At 44.3% G+C, this 26,807-nt stretch overlaps 1 pseudogene; it reads left to right on the forward strand.

Moving 5' to 3' along the window:
• The first annotated feature begins 699 nt into the window (after nt 1–699).
• LOC133378863 (zinc finger protein 629-like) lies at nt 700–26,225 on the forward strand (annotated as a pseudogene).
• Nucleotides 26,226–26,807: the final 582 nt, after the last annotated feature.

The raw sequence follows: 26,807 nt of genomic DNA on the forward strand, positions 1-26,807 counted from the left end.
CTAACACTGTCCCCTTTCACATTTGTTGTGGGAGAAGGCATTAACAATGGTCTCATTCTGAATTTGCCACTACACTACTTGTTCAACCACCCTGGAACTGTAGCCATAAAAATACAATTCAAAATTAATATGAATATTTAATGTGGACATGCCATGGACCACCTGAATGAAGCTTGTGGAGACTAGTTTGGAAACCCCTGTGCTAGGAAGAAAAATTAACTGGTGAGGCTTTTCTTGGTAGGGAAATCCAGTTATAAGGGAATCTACATCAGTTAAACACCTGCCTGATCCAGGAGCCCACCTAGGAAAAACAAAAAGCAATATTATGAGGGGAGGAGTTGGTGTGCGGAGATTCTCTGAAGGGGCTTCCCAGGGAGGGAAATCTGTCTGCTGATCATGAGTCTATAGGAAGAAGGACAGAGCTTTTGTAAAGCTCTTACATAGCAAAGCACTTACATAGCAAAGTAGCACACGGAACTGGCTTAAAATATTTAGTACATTCATTTTGTAGACCTAAAATGTACATTTTACACTCAGTGCGTACAATTTTCCTCTGTGACTTGCTGTCAGGTACAAAAGAGGCCAAATGCCCACAAAACCTACGTCAGGCTTACCCCTGTCTTCATATAGATAAGGGCTAAGAAGTGCAGGAAAGAGCTACTACATTTCCCAGAATCCTCTCGGCTTGGCCGTTCAGAGTCAGAGAAGGGGTGGGAAAAGGACTACCAATCCCAAGAGACCTTAGAATTGGAGGCTACCTGAGTCCTCGTCATGCCTGGGAGTCTGTCCCTCTCTGAGCTTGCAAGGCGGCTGTGGTGGGCGGGAGAGGCTGTGCAGAAGCAGGCAGGGAGGTAAGATGGTGGAGGGAGGGAAGGAGGGCTCGCTGGGCGTCGGGTATAAGAGGGGAAGGTAGAGAGAGGGGAGTTTCTGGGTAGTTTTAAATGCTGGGGGCTGTCCCGCGCATGGTTATCCGTCATCCGTCCCCCTTCTCTCTCTTCTCTCCCCTTCCATGCGGTCATCATCGTCTCCTACAGTATGGAGCACCAGGGGAGCTTTTGCTCTGATCCAGCAAGGCGCTCCTCCCCCTGCCCTTTTTCTGCTAGCCCTGGTGGCGGGAGGGCGAAGAAAGAAGAGATGCCAGCCGAGGATTGCCCACTCCAGCATCCTGATCTCGCCGCGGCCGACCGGATCCCGATGGGAAGCCCGCAAGAGGGCCCTGAGCACCACGCCCCTTCCGTTCCCCAGCAACGGGTATCCAGAGGCACACTTCCAACACTAGAGGTAGTACACGCACGCCCCCCATAGATTAACAGTGCACAGTGTGAAGAAGTGCTTCCTTTTGTCTGTCCTGAATCTCTCATCCTTCAGAGGACCCCAGATTATGGTTTTAAGCAAGAGGAAGAAAAACCTGGCTCTGTTTACTTTAGCCATACCATGCACAATTTTACACACCTCTGTCATTCCCCTCTTACTTGCATTTTTTCTAAACACTTTAGAGGAATTGAAAACAAAAAGTGAGAACTTTCAGAAAACACTAATTTAGTTCTTTATATAAATTAATATAAATACAAATTAACACATATATGAGCTAGAAATATAAGATGGCTATTAATAGGTATGGAGTATTTTTTGCTGTCAACAATATACCATTACTTGCATTATAATGACCATCATTTCTTTTGCATCACAATATTGGAGTTAATTTTTTGCAACCCCCTTCCCTCTGGTCAGCAACCTGAGTCTTCTGGAACCAGTTTGGCAACCATTAAAACACAGCGGGAGGGAACCGCAGAATCTGGGACATGATTCCCCCCAGGCAAGACTCTTGACATCCCTGGGGAGGCATATAGGGCTGGAATCTTAGGGCTCTTCTGGGATGAGCACCTTGAAGCAAATGAAATGAAAGCAAACAACATTTATTTTAAATAGCAGTTATACATCTTGGCCACTTTCTACTCCTGAAAAGCATGCAGCTGCTTATAGTAACTGAATCCATGAAGCATAAACGTGTGAGAGATGAAATTCTTCCTGTCCTTTGTTACTTCTTCCACAGCCTCTGGAGCGACATCACCCTCCGGACCCAGCTTCCATTCCCTTCACAGTTCAGTACATGCAAGTGATGCCCATAATAAGCTACGTACTGGTGACACCCATAATAGTTCAAAAGGTAACACATACTCCGTCGTCACTGGCATCAGAGGCACGGTCTGGCTCTTCTCTTTGCGGTAGAGTGGAAAGAGATTCCCCCAGACGGCCATCTACGGTAAGTGAGGGATAAGTGGGAGAAAATGCAGGACCTCACTGACTCAGTATCATAACTGAAACAAATCAAAGGAGTTTAAAGGCAAAATACTCAAAGCAAGAAATAATAAAGCAATTAAAGCATGGCTAAAAACAAGATCTTCATCTCAATGGACGAGGCCCTTCTCATCTGTTTGCCACTGAGCCTGGTGCCAAAGCCCCGGGCAGTTTCTCAGCTGCAGCAAAGCAAACTTTGTCCATTTCTGTCCTCCCTCAAGGTCTGTCATGGCTGTCCTGAGGTTTGCCTGATTCAGTTGTCTGCTGCGTCTAATGGGGCCTGATTGATAGCGCTGACCTCTCCAGAATATTATACAAATTCTGTCAAATGTGCAGGGAGATAATTTCTGATAGGAGATCTTCTTTTCTTTCTTTCAGCAGCTGGTGTCCTTTGAGGAAGTGGCTGTGTATTTCACCAAGGAGGAATGGGATCTCCTGGATCCAGGGCAAAGAGCTCTGTACAAGGAAGTCATGCTGGAGAATTATGGGCATGTGGCCTCTGGGGGTAAGGACCCTTTTTCGTTGGTTTCCTGAATGGATGAATTCCTCTTCTTCTGTGCACTGTAGGGGTCCCAGTGTGGAAAGGGGTGTTCAAGCCTTGTGTCCTGAGCATGCCTTCCTTACCAGGCTGTGCCAGAGTCTGGCCTGACTAATGCCACTTTTTGAAGTGCAAAACCGTATTGGTGTGAACCTTGGAAAGATGGCCGCTTGTGTTGTGTGTGTGTGTGTGTGTAGTGCCTCCTCTCACTTCTGTGTCCCACTTTTCTTAAACAGTAGATGAGGTGGTGAAACTTGGGCTCCTGTTGGGGAGCCATGGCATTTACTGCTCTCACACACACACATGTAACAAACGAACAAAGCAAGGGAGAAATCCCTCACCAAACAGGGAAAACTATATGTTGGGGAGAATCATTCTGATGTATGACTCCCTGACCTGCTAAGCTTTCCTGTCTGTGTGATTCTCATACTTTCTTTTAATGGAGAACCATTCCATAATGTTTTCCACTCGCAGGATGGAATGCTACAGTTGCGACATGGGTTTCCCATCGCATCTGCTGTTTATGATATCTAGGCCTGTCTTATCCTATTTCCCATCCCTGTTAAGCATGGGCTACCTCAGAGAAAGGCCTTCTTTCTCCCAAAGGCCCTTCCTACCTATGGAAACAAAATCTCTTCCTTGCCAAAGTGCCCGCTACTACCAAGAGCACAAGTTAGGTAAGTAAAGACCCTGCCAGCTTTCCCCCCAGTGCTGGTGCCCCCTCTCTGACTCAGGGGAAAAGGGGGTCTTCCTCCAGTATCTCCCCTTCAGCAATAAGGTCTGCCACTCAGCTAAGTCTCTGACGTGTTGTGCTCTTCTCCTCTCCTTTCCTCTAGTTTGAGCCAAAAGGAAGGGGATGAGTGGGGAAGCACACTTAAATCCAGGGTTCCCTGCCAGAACGGGGTTTCATTTCTCGCTGTCCCTATAGTAAAATGAGAGGATGTCAGTTTTGCATGTCAGAAGTAGCCATGCAACTAGCCTTTGGAGGAGGAAGGAGGGCCTCCAGGTTGAGGTTTCCATTCCTTTTGTTGGGATATACCCCAATACAAGAACATCTGACTCTGCATTCACAGTGCCAATGAGCTGACCTCAATGTATCCATTCACAAGTGCCAGAAGGATTCTGCTTAGGTCCGCATGCCCCTGTCCTAGCAATTGGCACGAGATACAAGAACTTTCCTTTGCCTGGTCTTGACTTTTGGGAAGGGCCATAGCAATGATTAGACGTAGAATATTTTGTAGTCAGAAGTAACAAGCGTCTCTGTTTCTTTGAAAGATCTCCCCAAACCTGACGTCATCTCCTGGCTTGAAAAAGGAGAAGATCCATTCATCCAGGGCTCTGAGGAAGGGGAGAGATTGGCAGGTACCTACTTAAGATATGTGGGGAGTGTGTGTGTGTGTGTGAATTCTTTCAGCTTGTGTTTAATCTCACTGCAGACAGACTGATCATCAGGTTCTGGATGCTCCTAAAGGACTTACTTTGTGTTGTGACTTTACCCTCCCAGGCATGTTCACTTGAGAATTTTACTACAGTCTCCAGAGTTGCTTTTCTTCATCAGAGCACAAATGGGAGGTAGATGCTGAGTTGCCATCCCTACAATTCAAACTGCATTGTGAACCTTTCTCAGCTATTTTTTTCAATAATCCTTTTCTGTATCTGGGATGAATTTTGAAAATAGAATCATAGAATAGTAGAGTTGGATGATCCTATGTCAGGAAATGAACACTAGGATCAGGCATGAACATTTCCCACCCCAGTTTTGGTCAGGGAAACCGACAGGTAATTGTAAGGCATTGGAACAGATTTCTCAGACCAGGATTCCCAGTAGTCAGGATCTGTCTCTTTTCTTCGTCATGCATCACCTGTGGTGTGCTTCTGCTACATCAGCTTACTAGAGCACTCACTTGACTGATCTGAAGCACCAATCACCGGTGGTGTAGTTCTGCTGTACATTAGCCTGTTCCTTTAAGATTACCTAGTTTTCGTGACCCTCCATCATGTATAAGGGGAGAGGTCACATCTTTTCTCAGCAAGGCCTGAATACACAGGATTAAGATTGCTGTCTAGTAGAGAATCCTGGCCCTTCCAGCAGAAGTTAACACTTTGATTAGTGAGAGTGGGAAGGTAGGAGAAACTGAGAAAACTTGATTGCAGGTAAAATATTACTGCATAATAGAATCGTAGAGTTGGAAGGGGCCTATAAGGCCATCAGGTCCAATCCCCTGCTCAATGCAGGAATCCAAATCAAAGCATACCCAACAGGTGGCTGTCCAGTGTTGGAGAGCCCACCACTTCCCTAGGTAATTGGTTCCATTGTTGTACCGCACCAACAGGAAGTTTTCCCTGATGTTCAGTCGAAATCTGGCTTGCTATAACTTGATCCCATTATTCTGTGTCCTGCACTCTGGGACGAAGATTCCTGGCCCTCCTCTCTGTGACAACCTTTCAAGTACTTGGAACAGTGTTATCATATCTCCCCTCAGTCTTCTCAAGGTTAAACATACCCAGTTCTTTCAGTCTTTCCTCATAGGGCTTTGTTTCTAGTCCCCTGATCATCCTCATTGTCCTCTTGTGAACCTGTTCCAGTTTATGTGCATCATTTCTAAAGTGTGGTCTACAGAATTGGATGCACTACTCAAGATGAGGCTTAACCAGTGCCAAATAGAGGGGAACCAATATTCCACACCATTTCGAATATACTTCTGTTAATACAGACTAAAATAGCATTTACCCTTTTTGCAGCCACATCACACTGTTGGCTCATATTCAGATTGTGATCAACAACAGTCCCAAGATCCTTCTTGCTGAGCCAAGTATCCCCCATCTTATAACTGTGCATTTGGTTTCTTTTTCCTAGGTGTAGAACTTTGCACTTATATCTGTTAAATTTCATTCTGTTGTTTTCAGTGCAATGCTATCAAGATCCTTTGAATTTTGTTTCTGTCTTCCAAGGTATTAGCTATCTCTCCCAATTTTGTATCATCTGCAGATGTGATAAGCATTCCCTGCACCTCCTCATCCAAGGCATTAATAAAAATGTTGAAGAGCACTGGGCCCAGGACTGAGCCCTGCGGTACTCCACTCGTTAACTCCCCCCAGTTGAAGGAACCATTGATAAGCACTCTTTGAGTATGATTCTGGAGTCAACTGTAGATCCACCTGATAGTTGTTCCATCCAGCCCACATTTAGCTAGCTTGCTAATCAGAATATCATGGGGCACTTTGTCAAAAACGTTGCTGAAGTTGAGATGTATTATGTCCACAGCATTCCCACAGTCTACCAGGGAGGTTACTCAATCAAAAAATGAGACAAGATTAGTCTGGCCGAATTTGTTCTTGATAAATCCGTGTTGGTTTCTAGTAATCATTGCATTGTTCTCAAAGTGCTTACAAATTGACCACTTTATAATTTGCTCCAGAATTTTCCCAGGGATCAATGTCAGGCTGACTGATCTGTGGTTCCCAGGTTCCTCCTTTTTGCCCTTTTTTGAAGATAGGGACAACATTAGCCCTCACCCATCCTCCACAATTTCACAAATATAATAATAATAAAAATAAAAGATAATAGCAGCATCTGGTGAGGAATTTCCTTTTTACTACAGAACAGCAGTACAAAGAGGTCTTGGGCCATCACTGCTTTTATATTTGACAATCCAGTTGTTTGACTCACATCAGATAAATCATGACCACAGAGTAGTGCTCTTGTGGAAACTGATGCCGCACATGTACCTCTGCTGAAACACCTCCCCCCCCATGCCTAAGAAAATCAAGTGGACACTTCATGTTACTGTCAGAGACAGCAGGGTATTTGACAGCAGACCTAGAGATGTAAAATTTCCAGAAATTTTGAAGCCATGGAAAAAAACCAGGGTTTTTTTGGTTTTTTTCAGAAAAAAATGAAATTTTCAGAAAAATTGAAAAAATGCACTTTTTACAGATTGCAAGTCACTTTGTTACTTCAGGAACATACAATGTAATCATGTACAAATTGGTTTGGCATAAGATTATCACATTTGGTATATTAAAAGTACATTTTATTGAAACAATGATAACAAATTGAATTTAGAAGATCCTGAACTGTAAGGAACACCTGAAGTGTAAGGAACCTCTTTCGTTTTGCCAGTTTATGAGGAGCAGGTAAAAAACATTTTTTTTAAAAAAGAAGAAACCAACATTAATAGCAAAGAAAATTACCTATGACTCTGCTAATCCTCCACTGTGTCAAGCAGACATAAAGCATCTGAGAACTGGGAAAAGGGAGGGGGAACCAAGATTCAATGAAACATTTTATTCATCATGCTAAAATAAAACATTCAATAATCCATTTTTTCTTCTTTTTTTCCCAATTATTTGGGAAAAAACAAAAATGGCTTTGGAAACCCCCCAGAAAAAAACTGTTTTTTTGCAAATTTTTCCGGGCCTTCACATGCCTAAACTGACCTACTATTTAGCAGGAGGTACACAAAATCAAAAGCAAACATTGAGAACTGCATTAAGAGAAGCAGCCAATGGGGGTTGATCCCTGGAGAAATTCATGGTTTCTGCCTTGAACGCATAATGCCATTTTCTTTTTCTTTTCCCCCCAAGGAGGTGATGAACAGGACAGTGAGAATTATTGGAAGCTATCTGTGGTGTCATCAGAAAGAACAAAACATGAAGCAGGAGATGAATTGTTTGGAAATCAAAGAAGTGCAAAATGGCATGAGCGAAACCAATCACAGAAATGGAGGAAGGAGTCCTCCGATACACACTGTAAAACCCATACAGGTGAGAAACCACAAGCATGCATGGAACATGAAAAGAACTTCAGTGACAGGGAACTGCCTATAAAACATCAGGCAACCTACACTGGGGAGAAACCATATAAATGCATGGTGTGTGGAAAGAGCTTCAGTGGGAAGGAGGGCCTTACTTTCCATCAAAGGACACACACTGGGGAGAAGCCATATAAGTGCATGGTGTGCGGAAAGAACTTCCGTCAGAATGGGCAGCTTACTTCTCATCAAAGAACACATACTGGAGAGAAGCCATATAAATGTATGGTGTGTGGAAAGAGCTTCAGTCAGAAGGGATCCCTTACTTTGCATCAAAGAATACACACTGGGGAGAAACCATATAAATGCATGGTGTGTGGAAAGAGCTTCAGTGGGAAGGAGGGCCTTACTTTCCATCAAAGAACACATACTGGGGAGAAACCATATAAATGCACGGTGTGCGGAAAGAGCTTCCGTCAGAATGGGCACCTTACTTCTCATCAAAGAATACACACCGGGGAGAAACCGTATGCATGCATGGAGTGTGGAAAGAGCTTCAGGTACAAAAGCAACCTTAGATTTCATCAAAGAACACATACTGGGGAGAAGCCATATAAATGCATGGTTTGTGGAAAGAGCTACAGTCGGAAGGAGCGCCTTACTTTACATAAAAGAACACATACTGGGGAGAAAACCATATAAATGCATGGTGTGTGGACAGAGCTTCAGTTGGAAGAAGTACCTTACGTCCTATCGAAGAACACACACTGGGGAGAAGCCACATACATGCATGGTGTGTGGAAAGAGCTTCAGTCAGAATGGGCACCTTACTTCTCATCAAAGAACACACACTGAGGCGATACTGTGTGAATGCATGGATTGTGGAAATAGCTTCAGCCAGGAAATAAGTCTTAGTGAGCATAAAGAACCTCACACAGAAGAGAAACCACAAAAATGCATGTAGTGTGAAAAGTGCTTCAGTCTGCACTCATGGCTTACTTTATATCAAAGAACACACACTGGGGAGAAACAATATAAATACATGGAGTGTGAAAAGACCTTCAGTCAGAAAAGCAACCGTATGAATGCATGGAATGTGGAAAGAGCTTCAGTGACAAAAGAATGCTTAGGTAACATCAACGAACCTGTGCAGGCATAGCATTATATAGATGTATGTAGTGTGCACCTTTTTGTTATTAAAAGAATTTTCTACTAAACCTACTTTTGCTGAAATACATCTGCTTTGGTCTATAATGAATTTCAGTACCTTCTCAGGAATAGCTTTATTTAAATACAACCCAGTTATCACAATATTTATTCCATCTGCAAGATAAATCTATCAATATATGGGTTGTATCCATCTGTCAGCCAGGAAGGCAGTATGGTCTGTGAGCTCTAGACTAAAATGGCCTAGATTAACAGAAATAGTGGGAAATGTAAAGAGCAGCTCTAAGTCAAGTGTAGTAGACAGTATGCAACAGAGGACACATTTTAGGATCTAGAATTGTATTTTCCACCCTGAGATTGACTGCACTTATCTAGTGTATTTATGTTGGCCATGTAGTATCGGACAGTAATGGCTAAGCTGAAACTTGGAAGCTTAAGTTGCACCTGGAGGATCAGGAGAATAACTATTAAATGGACAAAGAAACTGATTTGACCAGTTCAGCAGGTTTCTCTATACTGCAAGCTTCATCTCTGCAGATACGAACATTGCAGGCTGTTCTAAACAGTTACACACACATGCACAAAATCTAGCAAGCGTGCTATAGCAAATCTTAAACATCAAAATCTTACTACAGGAAGCTATCAGAATAATTCTTAATAATCATTAAACAATTACCAGCACCACTAGCAGGCAAAAGGAACAAATCAAAAGCATCTCAATAGACGGTACTGAAACAGGAAGAATTCCTACAGCAAATCAGTAAACAGTCCCAAAGGCACAACCCCCTCCCCCATACCATGCAGTTGACTACGTGCTCCTTGACTTGGAAATTCCCAGTCGAAGTTGATCCCTGCTGCTGCATGAAGGAACTTGGGACACCTCTCCAAGAACGAATCTGCTCTCTCACTGGCATGCTGCAGACTGTATCCCCGTCTTTCTCCCACTCACTACCCTGGACAAAGTCCTGGACAAAATCAAATAAAATTAAATATATAGGATTGTATTCAACATAGCGTTAAGCAAATTGTTCCATCAGCACAAGGATTTCTACTTGTGCAATGGAATTTTCTCCCCCTTTCCTCCCCTGTGGGCCCCCTAAATCTGTTCTGGGGGTTCCCTCAACTCTGGAGCAGATTCGGGGATGGTGCGAGGCATATTTTTAGAAGTCACATTGCACTAGCTTTAATCCTTGCACTAGTGCAATTATTTGTTTGAATAGTGCCTATAAATTTCCCTCCCAACAGACTTGCGTGTAGCATCAATTGTACAGCTTCTACCATGCTGAAGAAGCAACTCTTTATGCTGGACTTTGACACCTAATATACCCGATTTTGAATTTTTATATTGTTGCCCTGGGACCTTATGGTAAAACGCAGGTAAGAATGTCATTCAGTAGCAACAAGAACTCCAAAATCCATAAACGCCCACACAAATTCCACACCATTAACACACCCATACCTCGATCAACTTGCACCTGCACACATTCTTTCACACACACACTCCCTCCCTCTCAAGAATTACAGATATCCAGCAATGGGTACACATACACAACAGCTGTAACACTAGGGCCCTATCTGCACTGAATACTTAAAACAGTATTCTCTCATTTTAAACAGTCATTGCTTTCCCCAAAGGATCCTGGGAACTGTAGTTTGTAAAGGGTGCTGAGAGTTGGTAGGTGAAGCCTGTTTCCCTCAGACTTCTCAGAGTTGTCTGGGAGGAAGGAATTCACTTTTCATTCACTCTGGGAATTGTAGCCATAATTCAATTTAAAATCAATATGAATATTTAATACTGACACTCCACAGACCACCCAATAAAGCTCATGGACCACTGGTGGTCCATTGACTAGTTTAGAAGCCCCTGTGCTAAGAAGATCAATCAACTGGTGAAGCTTGTCTTGGTGGTTGTTGTGTGCCTTCAAGTCAACTATGATGACTTATGGTGATGGAAGTCCAGCTATAGGGGAATCTTCATCAGTTAAATAACCCAACACAGGCTAGGAAAAACAAAAGGCAATATTATGAGGGGAGCAGTTGGTGAACAGAGACTCTGTGAAGGGGCTTCCCAGGGAGGGGAATTTGTCTGCTGATCACGAGTCTATAGGGAGGAGAGAGATCTTTTAAAGATGGTATATCCAAAGTGGTTAGAAAGCACGCAGAACTGGCTTAAAAATATTTAGCACATTCAGTTTGGAGACCGAAAATGTACATTTTACACCCAGTGGATACAACTTTACTTTAAAAAATGCTGTCACGTGCAAAAGAGGCCAAATACCTACAAAACCTACGTCAGGCTTACCCGTCTTCACATAGATAAGAAAAGGGCTAAAGCAGCGCTAGAAAGAGGTACTACATTTCCCAGAATCCTCTCGGCTTGGCCGTTCAGAGTCGAGAAGGGGTGGGAAAAGGACTACAAATCCCAAGAGGCCTTGAAACTGGAGGCTACCCGAGTCCTTGTCATGCCTGGGAGTCCCTGTCCCTCTTTGAGCTTGGAAAGCGTCTGTGCAGGGCGGGAGAGGCTGTGCAGAAGCAGGCGGGGAGGTAAGATGGCTGGAAGGAGGGAGGCCTCGCCGGGCGTCGAGTGTAGGAGGGGGAAGCACAGAGAGGGGGATTTCTAGGTACTTTTGAGGGCTCGGGGGGGTCGGTGGGGCTGTCCCGCGCATGGTTGCTGCACACGCAACTCATCGGTCCCCCTTCTCTCCCCTTCCATGCGGTCATCGTCTCCTACAGTATGGAGCACCAGGGGAGCCTTTGCTCCGATCCAGCAAGGCGCTCCTCCTCCTGCCCTTCTTCTGCCAGCCCTGGTGGCGGGAGGGCGAAGAAAGAGGAGGCGCCAGCCGAGGATTGCCCGCTCCAGCATCCTGATCTCGCCGCGGCCGACCAGATCCCGATGGGAAGCCCGCAAGGGGGGCCTGAGCTCCACGCCGCTCCCCCCGCTCCCCATCAGCTGGTATCCAGAGGCACACTTCCGACGCTAGAGGTAAAACACACACACCACAATTGTCCTCTTCTCCCTTGAATTTGTCTGGACCCCTTTAAAGCCATCCAATTTGGTAGCTGTGGCGGCCTCTGGTGGGAGCAAATTCCATTGATTAACAGTGCACAGTGTGAAGAAATGCTTTCTTTTGCCTGTCCTGAATCTCTCACCCTTCAGAGGACCCCAGCTTGATGTATTATGCAGGAAAAAAACATCTTCTGTTTTATGCATACCATGCCCAGTTTTAGACATTGTAATGAACCGCTTCCTGTTCCAGAACTGAGTTCCCAAACCCAGGGCAATTGATCCTGGCAAGACACAAACCCATGGCTCCCTTACCAGGGCTGTGTAATCCAACACCAACCTTGCAAGGTGGGTAGACTGCCACCACCCCTTCACTTGGTCATCCACTCTGGGCAAAGGGGAAACCCAGAGTGCCATAAATAGACCTGCCAAGGATTTCAACAGACAAGAGCCAAAGGTACACTCGTTGTCTTGGAGCCTTAGGCAAAATATCCAAACATACAGTAGAGATACAGTCACAAAACAAAATCATAAAACAGTTTAGCCTAATCTACACTTACAGAGAGGTAAACAGCAAACTAACTTCATGGTTCCACATCTCCCCAGAGATACATCACCTGGATAGCAGATGGAATATGGAACCCCACTAAGGGAGCATCAGCAACCATAGAGAACATCGGGGAACAAAGACCTACGCTCTGAATCCTGTTCTTTTGGGAAAATGCCCAGCAACAGCTAGGAATTAATTAGACAGTCAGGGGGTTTCTGATGATGAAACCTTCTGGAGCTTTTTGTGCCTAACAGTCATGCACTCACCAACCTTGAAGTACAAGTTACGATAAGCAGATTTTCTTGCTTATATCTTAATTAACTAGCTTCAGGTGTAAAAACTGCAATCTCATGGCCACTCAGAGGTCGCATTTCAGGCAAGATGTTCTCCCCCACAATTCCTTGCCTCAGAACCATTTTAGAAACCAGGCGTTCTTGACACACATCTTTATCTTTCCCCTCTTACTTGCAGTTTTTTTCTAAACAATTAGAGGCATTGAATTGAAAACAAAAATGAAAAACTATGGAATACTTTAAAAGAAATGGGGATGCCACAGCATCTGATTGTTCTGATGCACAACCTATAATGTAAGAATAGAATATGGAGAAACTGATTGGTTCCGCATCAGAAAGGGTGTGACACAGGGGTGTATTTTATCACCCTATCTGTTTAATCAGTATGCAGAACATATCATACGAAAAGCAGGATTGGACCAAGATGAAGGAGATGCAAAAATTGGAGGGAGAAATATCAATAATTTAAGAAATGCAGAAGATACCATATTAGTAGCAGAAACCAGTAATGATTTGAAACGAGTGCTGATGAAAGTTAAAGAGAAAAGCACAAAAGCAGGACTACAGCTGAACGTCAAGAAGTCTAAAGTAATAACAGAAGATTTATGTAACTTTAAAGTTGACAATGAGGACATTGAACTTGTCAGGGATTATTTATACCTTGGCACAGTCATTAACCAAAACAGAGACAATAGTCAAGAAATCAGAAGAAGGCTAGTGCTGGGGAGGGCAGCTATGAGAGAACTAGAAAAGGTCGTCAAATGCAAAGATGTATCACTGAACATTAAAGTCAGGATCACTCAGACCATGGTATTCCCAATCTCTATGTATGGATGTGAAAATTGGACAGTGAAAAAAGTGGATAAGGGAAAAATCAACTCATTTGAAATGTGGTGTTGGAGGAGAGCTTTGTGCATACTATGGACTGCGAAAAAGACAAATAACTGAGTGTTAGAACAAATTAAAACAGAACTGTCACTAGAAGTTAAATTGATGAAACTGAGTTTGTCATACTTTGGACACATCATGAGAAGACATGATTCACTAGAAAAGACCATAATGCTAGGAAAAACAGAAGGGAGTAGAAAAAGAGGAAGGCCAAACAAGAGATGGACTGATTCCATAAAGGAAGCCCCAGACCTGAACTTACAAGATTTGAACAGGGTGGTTCATGACAGATGCTCTTGGAGGTCGCTGATTCATAGGGTCGCCATAAGTCATAATCAACATATATATGCCGCCCAGCGCTCCTGCTGGGAGGAAGAAAGGGATATATATATATATATGTATGTATATGAGCTAGAAATATAAGAAGACTATTAATAGTATGGAGTATTGTTTGCTGATATACTATTAAAAGGAAATGGACTGCCTTCAAGTCGATTCCAACTTATGGCGACCCTATGAAAAGGTTTTTCATGGTAAGCGGTATTCAGAGGGGGTTTACCATTGTCTTCCTCTGATGCTGAGAGGCAGTGACTGGCCCAAGATCACCCAGTGAGCTTCATGGCTGTGTGGGGATTCGAACTCTCGTCTCCCAGGTTGTAGTCTAATACCTTCACCATTATAATGAAGACCATCAGTTCCTTTCCCTTGATAAAATACAAAGGGGGGGGGGGAAATGTAATTTTGCTTAATATTATTGAAGTTAATTATATGAGGGGGGAAACCCGGTCAGCAGCACGAGTCTTCTGGGACCAGTTTGGCAACCATGAAAACACTAAGGGAGGGGGAGGGAACCCCAGACATCTGGGACATGATCCCCCCCCTTGGGCAATGCTCTTGACATCCCTGGGGAGGCGTATAAGGCTGGAATCTTAGGGCTGTTATGGGATGAGCACCTTGAAGCAAGTGGAATGAAAGGAAACAACATTTATATTAAATAGCATTGAAATATCTTTGCCATTCACTACTACTGAAATGCTTGCGACAACCAATAATAACTGAAGCCATGAAACATAAATGTGTGAGAGATGAAATTCTTCCTGTCCTTTGTTACTTCTTCCACAGCCTCTGGAGCGACATCACCCTCCAGACCCAGCTTCCATTCCCTTCACAGTTCAGTACATGCAGGTGATGCCCATAATAAGCTACGTACTGGTGACACCCATAATAGTTCAAAAACTAACACATACTCCTCCGTCACTGGCATCAGAGGCACGGTCTGGCTCTTCTCCTCTTTGCGGTAGAGTGGAAAGAGATTCCCCCATGCGGCCTCCTATGGTAAGTGAGGGATAAGTGGGAGAAAATGCAGGACCTCACTGACTCAGTATCGTAACTGAAATAAATCAAAAGTGTTTAAAGGCAAAATACTCAAAGCAAGAAATAATAAAGCAATTAAAGCATGACTAAAAACAAGACCTTCATCTCAATGGACGAGGCCCTTCTCATCTGTTAGTTTGCCACTGATGCTGGTGCCAAAGCCCCGGGCAGCTTCTCAGCTGTAGCAAAGCAAACATTTCTGTCCTCCCTCAAGGTCTGTCACGGCTCTCCTGAGGTTTTTATTATTATTATTATTATTATTATTATTTATATACCGCCCTTAGCAGAATAGCTCTCAGGGCGGTGAACAAACAAGGTAAAATACAATATATCATGGTAAAAAATCACAAAAACATGTACAAACAAACAACAGAAAGCACAACAAAAACAAATACAACACAAATTAAGAAGGATACATATTAAAAATAGAAAGATTAAGAAAATTAAAAGATTAAAATGCCTGGGAGCATAAAAAGGTCTTTACCTGGCGCCGGAAAGATAGAAGTGTAGGCGCCAGGCGTACCTCTTCGGGGAGGCTGTTCCACAACTCAGGGGCCACCACAGAAAAGGCCCTAGATCTAGTAACCACCCTCCGGGCTTCCCGATGAGTTGGTACCTGGAGGAGGGCCTTAGATTCTGAACGAAGTGAACGGGTAGGTTCATAGCGAGAGAGGCGTTCCACAAGGTATTGAGGTCCCACGCCGTGTAAGGCTTTATAGGTCAAAACCAGCACCTTGAATCTCACCCGGAAGCAAATAGGGAGCCAGTGCAGACGTGCCAGAATAGGTGTTATATGCGAAGACCGACTGGTCCTCGTCAATAGTCTGGCAGCCGCGTTCTGCACCAGCTGAAGCTTCCGAACTGTCTTCAAGGGCAGCCCTACGTAGAGCGCATTACAGTAATCCAATCTTGAAGTTACCAGAGCATGAACAACGGAGGCGAGGTCGTCCCTGTCCAGATAGGGGCGTAGTTGGGCTACCAGACGAAGATGGTAAAATGCATTCCGTGCCACCGAGGCCACTTGGGCCTCGAGAGACAAGGAAGAATCGAAAAGAACCCCCAAACTACGTACCTGTTCTTTCAGGGGGAGTGTAACCCCATCCAGAACAGGGTGAACATCCACCATCTGAGCAGGGAAGGCGTTCACCAGCAGTGTTTCGGTCTTGTCTGGATTGAGTCTCAGTTTATTAGCTCTCATCCAGTCCATTATCGTGGTCAGGCAACGGTTCAGCACATCAACAGACTCACCTGAAGAAGATGAAAAGGAGAAATAGAGCTGCGTGTCATCAGCATATTGATGGCAACGCACTCCAAAACTCCTGATGACCGTACCCAGCGGCTGCATGTAGATGTTGAAAAGCATGGGGGACAAGACCGACCCCTGAGGGACTCCACAATGGAGAGTCCATGGTGTCGAGTGATGTTCCCCAAGCACTACCTTCTGGTGACGGTCCGCGAAGTAGGAGCGGAACCACTGCCAAGCAGTGCCCCCGACACCCAACTCCGCAAGTCTCCCCAGAAGGATACCATGGTCGATGGTATCAAATGCCGCTGAGAGATCAAGGAGAATCAACAGAGTCACACTCCCCCTGTCCCTCTCCCGACAAAGGTCATCATACAGGGCGACCAAGGCTGTTTCGGTGCCAAAACCGGGCACCAGGTTTGCCTGATAGAGCCGTCCGCTGTGTCTTATGGGGCCTGATTGACAGTGCTGACCTCTTCAGAATATTATACAAATTCTGTCAAATGTGTAGGGGAGAAAATTTCTGAGTGGAGATCTTCTTTTCTTTCAGCGGCTGGTGTCCTTTGAGGAAGTGGCTGTGTATTTCACCAAGGAGGAATGGGATCTCCTGGATCCAGGACAAAGAGCTCTGTACAAGGAAGTCATGCTGGAGAATTATGGGCATGTGGCCTCTGGGGGTAAGGACCCTTTTGGTTTCCTGAATGCATAAATTTCTTCTCAGGGTTTGACCCTGCACTGTAGGGATGCCAGTGTGGAAAGGGGTGTTCAAGCCTTGTGTCCTGAGCATGCCTTCCTTAACAGGCTGTGCCAAGGTCTGGCCTGACTAATGCCACTTTTTGAAGTGCAAAACCGTATTTTTAGAGATGTGAACCTTGCAAAGGTGGCCCCTTTTGTTTGTGTGTGTGTGTGTGGCGCACCTCTGTGTCCCGCTTTTCTTAAACAGTAGATGAGGTGATAAAACTTGAGCTCCTGTTGGGGAGCCACAGGATTTAATGCCCTCCCATACACACATATAACAAACAAACAAAAACTAGGGGGAAATCCCTCACCAAACAGGAAATACTATATATTGGGGAGAAAAGTATTGTTAAACTTTATTTATTTATTTTTTATATTTATATCCCACCTTTCATCCAAGGAGCTCAAGGTGGTGAACATGGTTCTCCTCCCTCTTCGTTTTATCCTCACAACAACCCTATGAGGTAGGTTAGGCTGAGAGATTGTGACTTGCTCAAGTTCACCCAGTGAGCTTCACGGCTGAGTGGGGATTGGAACCCTGATCTCCCAGGTCCTTGTCCAACACTCTTAGCCACTGCGCCATGCTGGTTCTCAACAGCAAATCCCTATTAGAGCCTTCTTACTGAAAACCCCAAGCTCCACTTATATGGGAACAAAATAAATAGATTCCCAGAAAACAGCAAAGTCTGACACAAAATTAGTAGTTGGCCACTTCAAAGAAATAGTCCCCAAAGCAGTAGTCCTGGAGTGTTCGGGGATCTTAGCCCTCAGTCACTTTCTCTCTCTGTCTTTCTTATATATATATATATATATATATATATATATATATATACATACACACACACACACACACACACACACACACACACACACACACACACACACACACACACGATATCCCAGCTGACCTATGAGGAATGGTGTACATTTAACACTCAGCAAATAGGATTTGGATGCAGCAGTAGGAATCAGCAGTCAATTGTCCTCACTGTCTTTCATGCTTATTCTCTTGCATTGATATGTTTTTTTTAATACTAGCTATGTCCTACAGCAGCATCATATACTAGATCATATCTGTGTTAATGGACTGAGCTATAAGAATCATGGGTTTGGTGTATCCTAGCCCGCAAACACATGGGTTCAAGGCATGGATACACCCATTTATGACTTTTACATGGGATCTGCCCAAATTGCAGGCCACATTTGTAAACACAGACATGACCTATGATTTGAATGTCGTTTTGGGGAAATCCCTTCTGCATATCACAAGGGTCCATAAGGATCTGCACTGGGAACCAGTGGAACCATGGTTCTTATGACAATGTTTGAATCCATGGAGCCAGATAGGATCTCTGCTTCGATGGTGTTGGTAGTGCCAAATTTCTGTGTCATTCACTGCAGATCCCAAATGATTTCATGGCTTTTTGCTCCTCTGGGTTAGATTTCTACCACCCCTCCCTGAGTCATGGTCCATAAAGGATTGTTGGAGCTGTGGCGGTTGCCCTACTGACTGCAGGGCTCCCCCAGGGCAACAATTAAACCAAGACTACAACAAGCTGCTATTCAGACACATTTTCAGGAGTAGGATCTGACCCAGCTACGTTGCTTCCATCCCCAGCCATGTTTTCCCTGGATAGGAAATGCCGGGTGCAGATTCAGAAAAATGGAAATGGACTGCCTTCAAGTCGATTCCGACTTACGGCGACCCTATGAATATGATTTTCATGATAAGCGGTATCCAGAGGGGGTTTACCATTGTCTCCCTCTGAGGCTGAGAGGCAGTGACTGGCCCAAGGTCACCCTATGAGCTTCATGGCTGTGGGGATTTGAACCCTGGTCTCCCAGGTCATAGTCCAACACCTTAACCACTACACCACACTGGCTCTCTGCAGCTTCAGTAGCCTTGCAGAAATGAAAAGGGAAAGGCTCTGCCCCCAAGAAGGGTGGCGGAATAATAACCTGAGAAAGAAATCAAAGGGGGAGAAAAGGCTACCTTAGGACAGAGAGTAATCAACATTATCATTTAGATCAGCAAAGGTTGCCTTGGATTCCCCCCACTTCCACCCTGATTTGCAGTTTCAAGCCTCCTGTGCCATCCCGATTGCCCCTTTCAATTCTGCGTAAGTGCAGCAAGCTGGGAAGGGTGGAGGGAACATTTCCAGGCCTGAAGCAGCAGCTGGGAAGTACCCAGGCCAGTTCACAAAAACAAATGGGATCTCTGTCTGTGGGGCAGCTCTGCCCTACATCAGAGAACGCCTGCTCTGGTTCCTGTGGCCATGCCCTGCATACTGCAGCCTCCTCCCCACACCAGAAAAAAGAGGGAGGGGCCTGTGGCACCAGCATGAAGTGGGCGGGGCATGCCTCACTGACACCAGCACCGTCTCTTGGGCAGCAGCAACAGCTTAAAAAGCCCTGGTTGGCATATGGTCCATCTCCTGCTAGTTCTCTCCTCTCCTTGCCCCAGTTAGAAGAACGGCCCTCCCTAGCCAAGCACCCAGTGCCTCCACCACAAGGCAGGTGGGACAGTGGGAATCCGTCGCTCCCCACATGTGCACTGGAAAAGGGGACTGAGGCCAGGTTTGGCTTTGGGCAGGACACAGAGTAGGAATCTTTATCCCCATCCCCACCCCCTACACACATGGCAAAGGTCTCCAAAAGGCCCTCCCCACCTCTGGAAACAAACCCTCTTCCTGGCCAAAGTGCCCGCTGCTACCAAGAGCACAAGGAAGGTAAGTAAGGACCCCGCCAGCTTCCCCCTTTGCTGCTGGCGCCCCACTTTGACTCGGGGGAAAGGTGATCTTCCTCCAGCATTCCCCCTTCAACAATAAGGTCTTCCTACATGCTTAGTCAGTCACCACAGCTCAGCCTCTGAATTGTGCTGCTTTTCTCCTCGAGATGAGAGGATGGGTCAGTACTGCATGTCAGAACTAGCCGTGCAACTAGCCTTTGGAGGAGGAGGGATGGCCTCCAGGTTGAGGTTTGCAGTCTTTGTGTTGGGATATACCCCAAATGCAACAATAGATTACTCTGCATTCACAGTGCCAATGAGCTGACCTTAAATGTGTCCATTCACAAGTGCCAGAAGGATTCTTCTTGGGTCCACATGCCCCTGTCCTAGTACTTGGCAGGAGATGCAAAAACTTGCCTTTGCCTGGTCTTGACTTTTGGGAGTGGCCATAGCAATGATTGGACTAAGAATATTTCGTAGTCAGAAGTAACAATCGTCTCTTTTTCTTTGAAAGATCTCCCCAAACCTGACCTCATCTCCTGGCTGGAAAAAGAAGATCTGTTTATCCAGGGCTCTGAGGAAGGGGAGAGATTGTCAGGTACCTACTTAAGTGAGAGAGGTATGTGTGAAATTTTTCAGTTTTTCATCTTTCAGTAGACAGACTGACCATCAGGCTCTGAATTCTTCTAATGTACAGACTTTTTGTGACTTCACCCTTCCAGCCATGTTCACTTGAGAATTATACTAAATTCTCCAGAGTTGCTTTTCTTCATCAGAGTGCAAATGGAAGGTGGACGCTGAGTTGGTCTATACTATCCCTGTAATTCAAACTGCAGTGTGAACCTTTCTCAATGATTTTTTTCAATAATCCTTTTCTGTATCTGGGATGAATTTTGAACAGGATGATTCTATCTCAGAAAATGAACACAAGATCAGGCATGAACATTTCCCACCCTGGTATCGTCAGGGAAACTGATAGGGAATTGTAAGGCATTGGGACAGATTGATCCAGCTCTTTCTTCATTGTGCATCACCTGTGGTGTGCTTCTGCTATGAGTCTGGCAGACTGAGCCCTTGAGTTCTGGGACATCAGCTTACTGGAGCACTCATTTGACTGATCCCACGAGCCAATCACCAGTGGTGTGGTTCTGCTGTACATTAGCCTGTATGTTTGAGATTACCTAGTTTTTCTGTCTCTCCACCATGTATAGGTAGAGAGGTCACATATCTTCTCAGCCAGGCCTGAGTACACAGGATGAAGATTGCTGTCTAGTAGAGAATCCTGGCCTCTCCAATAGCAGTTAACACTTTGATAGCCCCACTATTCTTGCCACCAAAACCTTGATTGCTGCATCCTCTTCTTTAGGCTGTGTGCTTGGGGCTCAAAGCCTCCTGTCAGTCAGAACACACTTGGGGAAAGAGCCCTTAAAGGGAATGTTGTGAACATTCCTTTGTCCCTCAACATTCCTTCTCTACCTTCTGACCTTAAATTTTATTCTAAAACTTAAATTGGGCTGTTGGGATTTGTTTATTTGTGACTGCTCACAAGGGATTGTGCCTTCCTCCATTGGATCCATGTTACGTGATAGTGCCAAGGGAGAATTTGAGGATAGCAAGCTGCTCTGCTTTCTGGAGATGAAGAGGTGTAGGCTAGATGTTCCCTCATCCGCCTGACTTATTTTCAGCACTTGTTGCTTGGAGAATTACCTTTTTCTCAAGGTGAGTGGGAAAAGGAAGGGTCGGTGGCAGCACACTTTATGGTTGAAATCATGAGCAACCCGTTTCCAGGCAGATAAGATTGAGCTCTTATGCTCTGCACTGCATGGTTGACTGCTTATAGAATCTCAAAATGAGCCATCTCAAAATAAAAGCTTTTTTGTACCTGAAATTGAGCAACTCTCATCAGCACTAGAAGTTGGGGGAAAGCCATCCAATCCCAATCCTGAGCAGACAGACCAGGCAAAAAGGAGGGGGGAAAATCAGTGAGAGCGGGAAGGTAGGAAAAAGCTGTGAGAAGAGTGGAGTGCAGGTAAAATATCTTGTACTGATCATGTCACCTGGTGAAGAATTTCCTTCTTACTACAGAACAGCAATACAAATGTATTGGGCCACCACTGCCTTTATATCTGACAATCCAATTGTTTGACTCAAATCAGATAAATCATGACCACAGAGTAGTGCTCTTGTGGAAATTGATACCACATATGTATCTCAGCTGAAACTTCCCCCATGCCTAGCAAAATCAAGTGGGCACTTCATGTTTTTATATTGTATTATTATATTTTATCAATTGTATTCTAACAAATTTGTAAGTCGCCTAGAGTGGCCATCGGCCAGATAGGCGACAAAGAAATTAAATTTATTATTATTATTATTATTATGTTACTGTCAGAGACAGCAGGGTATTCAACAACTAACCTACTATTTAGCAGGAGGTACTCAAAATCAAAAGCAAACATTGAGAACTGCATTAAGAGAAGCAGTTAACAGGGCTTGGTCCCTGGAGAAATCCATGGTTTCTTCCTTGACCAGTTAATATTTTTTTCTTTTACCTCCCAAGCAGGTGATGAACAGGACACTGAGAATTATTGGAAGCTATCTGTGGTGTCATCAGAAAGAACCAAACATGAAGCAGGAGATGAATTGTTTGGAAATCAAAAGAGTGCAAAATGGCATGAGCGAAACCAATCACAGAAATGGAGGAAGGAGTCCTCTGATACACACCATAAAACCCATGCAGGAGAGAAACCACAAGCATGCATGGAACATGAAAAGAACTTCAGTGATAGGGAATTGAATATAAAATATCAGGCCACCTACACTGGGGAGAAACCATATAAATGCATGGAGTGTGGAAAGAGCTTCAGTTGGCACTCAAGGCTTGCTTTACATCAAAGAAGACACACTGGGGAGCAGCCATATAAATGCATGGAGTGTGGAAAGACCTTCAGTCGGAAGGACGGCCTTACTTTGCATGAAAGAACACACACTGGGGAGAAGCCATATAAATGCATGGAGTGTGGAAAGAGCTTCAGGCAGAAGGTGGGCCTTACTTCCCATCAAAGAACACACACTGGGGAGAAACCATATAAATGCATGATGTGTGGACAGAGTTTCAGTCAGAATGGGCACCTTACTTCTCATAAAAGAACACACACTGGGGAGAAGCCATATAAATGCTTGGTGTGCGGAAAGAACTTCAGGCAGAAGGGGGCCCTTAGTTCTCATGAAACAACACACACTGGGGAGAAGCCATATGAATGCATGATTTGTGGAAAGAGCTTCAGGCAGAAAAGCAGTCTTAGTGAACATCAAGGAACGCACACAAGAGAGAAACCACATACATGCGTGAAGTGTGGAAAGAGCTTCAGTTGGAAGGAGCAGCTTACTTTACATCAAAGAACACACACTGGGGTGAAACTGTATGAATGCATGGAATGTGGAAAGAGCTTCAGTGAGAAAAGGCTTAGGGAACATCAAAGAACCTGTGCAGGCATAACATCATATAGATGTATATAGTGGTTAAAGTGTGTATCTATCATATAGATGTATGTAGTGTGTAAAACTTCAGTTTGAGCTCCTGAGGTATTTCTTTTAATCAAAGAACCCTCACAGCAGAGAATACAGATAAATTATGGCATGTAAAAGCTATTCTGCAGAGAATGCTCTGGCAAAGGTGATCCCTGCAGCCAGTACGATTGAGCCCACCACTCCTCAACTGGTAAGTGGTGGTTTAATCCTGCAGAGTGATGCTTTTCCAGTGTGTTACCTGTGGGGGATGTGCTAGCACACTAGACCCATCACTCTTACAGGTAAACCTTGACAGGTTTTCCAGACTGGCCACCTGTCAGTCCCTGGCATCATCATGGGGATGGAGGGAGATATAGATCTGGCACCACTGGGCCAAAAAGATTTCCCTATCCTTCGTGTAACAGAATTTCTACACCTGTTATCTTAATCTTTCTTAGCATCTGTATAGAAAAGTTTTGTAAAACCAGATAATTATACCAAACATGCAACATTCCTGCTCTATAGAATTTGCATCTCCAACATTCAGGTTTCTCCCCTGGGTACCTTTCCCCCCCTAAATTCTCAGTAGTCACACATTGTTTTGTTATTATTTTAAAAGAATTTTCTACTGAACCTTTGTTTGCTGAAATACATCTGCTTTGGTCCCATAATGAATTTCAATACCTTCTCAGGAATATCTTTATACAACCCGCTTATCACAATGTTTATTCCACTGCCATATAGATCTATAGATATATGGGTTGCATCTGTCAGCCAGGATGGCAGTATAGTCTGAGCTGTAGACCAAGATGGCCTAAATAGAAATAGTGGTAATGACTGATGAAGGCTTGTGCACAGTAATGGGAACAGAGAGATCAGCTCTAATAGGGTCCAGTAACAGTCCTCAGAAAAAGGAAGTAAGGATGCCAAGCCATAAATCACATGGTCTTCGATGTCTGTATACTAATGCGCAGAGCATGGGAAACAAGCAGGATGAACTTGAACCCTTAATACAGGAGGGTAATTACGGCTTGATAGGTATAATTGAAACTTGGTGGGATGACTCCCATGACTGGAATACAGCAATTGAAGGATATAACTTGTTCAAAAAGAGCAGAAGGAATAAAAAGGGAGGTGGAGTTGCGCTATATGTTAAAAATATATATCGCTGCACAGAAATACAGGAAGATGAGCTTGGTAGCTCCACCGAGAGTATCTGGATTAAAATTATGGGGCAAGTAATAAAAGGAATGTGGTGCTTGGAGTCTACTACCAACCACCCAATCAAGGAGAAGAAGAGAATGTAACTTTTGAAAAGCAAATTGCCAATGTTTCAAGGAGGCATGATGTAGTAGTAATAGGGGACTTCAATTATCCCGATATCTGTTGGGAGAGAAACTCTGCCAAACACGGCCCATCCAAAAAATTTCTGACTTGTGTTGGAGATAACTTTCTCCTACAGAAAGTGGAGGAAGGAACCAGAGGATCAGCTATCCTCGACTTGATTCTAACCAATAGAGATGATTTGATGGATGAAGTTACAGGAACTCTGGGGGAGAGTGACCACACCATAGTTGAATTCTTTATTTTTACAAGCAAACGCTGAGAGTAGCCATACGTGCAGCCTGGACTTCAGGAAAGCTGATTTTAATAAACTCAGAACAATTGTAAGTACGGTTCCATGGCAAGCCACCCTAATGAGAAAAGGAGTCCAAGATGGGTGGGAGTTTCTAAAAAAGGAAATTCTAAAAGCCCAATGGCAAGCAATTCCAACAAGGAAAAAAGGGAAAACATCAGAAGAAGCCCATGTGGCTTCACAAAAAGCTTAGAGAAAACAAAAAAAAGGACACATACAGGAAGTGGAAAGAAGGTTAGGCCACAAAGGAAGAGTACAGGCAGTATCATGGAATTGGAAGGATCAGGAAGGCTAAAGGTGAGAATGAGCTGAGGTTAGCGAGAGATGCTAAAAGCAACAAAAAAGCTTTCTTCAGGTACATCCATAGTAAAGACAGAGAAAAGAAATGGTAGCACAGCTACTCAATGAGGATGGCAAAATAACAGATGACAAAGAAAAGGCACAAGTGCTCAATTCCTCCTTTGGCTCAGTCTTCTCCCAGAAAAGGGGCTATGAGCCTCCCGGGAAACATGAAGTAGAATGGGCAGGAATGGAGCTTGAGATTGACAGCCAAATAGTCAAGGAATACCTAATCACTTTGAACGAGTTCAAATAAGCAGGGCCTGATAAACTGCATCCTAGAGTATTGAAGGAACTGGCTGAAGAACTCTCAGAACCGCTGTCTATTATCTTTGCGAAATCATGGAGGACTGATGAAGTGCCGGATGACTGGAAGAGAGCTAATGTCCCTATCTTCAAAAAGGGCGAAAAGGAGGAACCGGAGAACTACAGACCAGTCAGCCTAACATCAATCCCTGGAAACTCTGGAGCAGATTATAAAGCAGGCAGTCTGTAAGCCACTTGAAAACAATGCAGTGATTACTAGGAGCCAACATGGATTTATGAAGAACAAATCCTGCCAAACTAATCTTATGTTGTTTTTTGATCGAGTAACCTCCCTTGTAGACTGGGGAATGCTGTGGACATAATATGTCAAAGCTTTGCTGAAGTCGAGATAAAGTGCCCCATGATATTCTGATTAGCAAGCTAGCTAAATGGCTGGATGGAACAACTATCAGGTGGATCCACAGTTGGTTCCAGAATCGTACTCAAAGAGTACTTATCAATGGTTCCTTCTCAAACTGGGCAGAAGTAACGAGTGGGGTGTGATGTCCCTGTATTTTAATATCTGTAAATATGGTAAGTGTTGGTTTATTAAGTGATATATGGTAAGTGACTGAGTGAGAGGGGGGAGTACATGGCTGGAATGCTGGAGAATGCTGTATGATGATTGGCTGAGTGTTTGAGTGGCTGAAGGTATAAATGAGAGGATGACAGTTGGTTCAGGGTTCTGTTTTGGGGGGAGTTGTTGGCGATTGGTTGTGGAGTGTGGACTGGAGTTGGTTGTGGGTTGGATTATATTTGGCTGGTATTTAGGCAGAATATATGTGACTGGAAACATAAAGAGTGACACTATATGAAACCATACGCTTGTTGAACATTCCTAAAGTAATTGTTATTTCCTGGTGTTATCAAATAAATACTTTTATTGGTTTACCAAAAGTCTGATCCTTGGCTGGGGATACACAAACCAGAAGGGAGGGCACGGTAATTACCAAGGCTGGAGGGAAACTATCAAATAATGGTGGCAGCGGTGAAGGGAGATATTGTAACATCATCAAGTATCCAGAGCAACCCAGGATTGTATGCTTTATAGACAAAGATACAAGGTGGTTGTGGACAGCAAGGGCACCCAGACACAAAGTAACAAGCCATAGGGAGACTAAGGCGAAGTCTCTAGCAGTATTGTTTACAGGGAGTGACTGGTGGTGCTGCCTAGCAGTGGGATCTTATGAGATCTGTGCTAGGGTGAGCGAAAGAAAAATAAAAACTACAATTCTGACTCCTGGTAGCCATGGGTGGGAGCCTGACAGGTGGTGCCAGGGGAAGAACATTACATGGGGTACCACAGGGCTCGGTCCTGGGCCCTGTGCTCTTCAACATTTTTATTAACAACTTGGATGAGGAGGTACAGAGCATGCTTATCAAATTTGCAGATGATACAAAATTGGGGGGCACAGCTAATGCCATGGAAGACAAACAAAAT

This window comes from Rhineura floridana, chromosome 3 (genome assembly GCF_030035675.1).
Source record: "Rhineura floridana isolate rRhiFlo1 chromosome 3, rRhiFlo1.hap2, whole genome shotgun sequence".
NCBI lineage: Eukaryota > Metazoa > Chordata > Lepidosauria > Squamata > Rhineuridae > Rhineura > Rhineura floridana.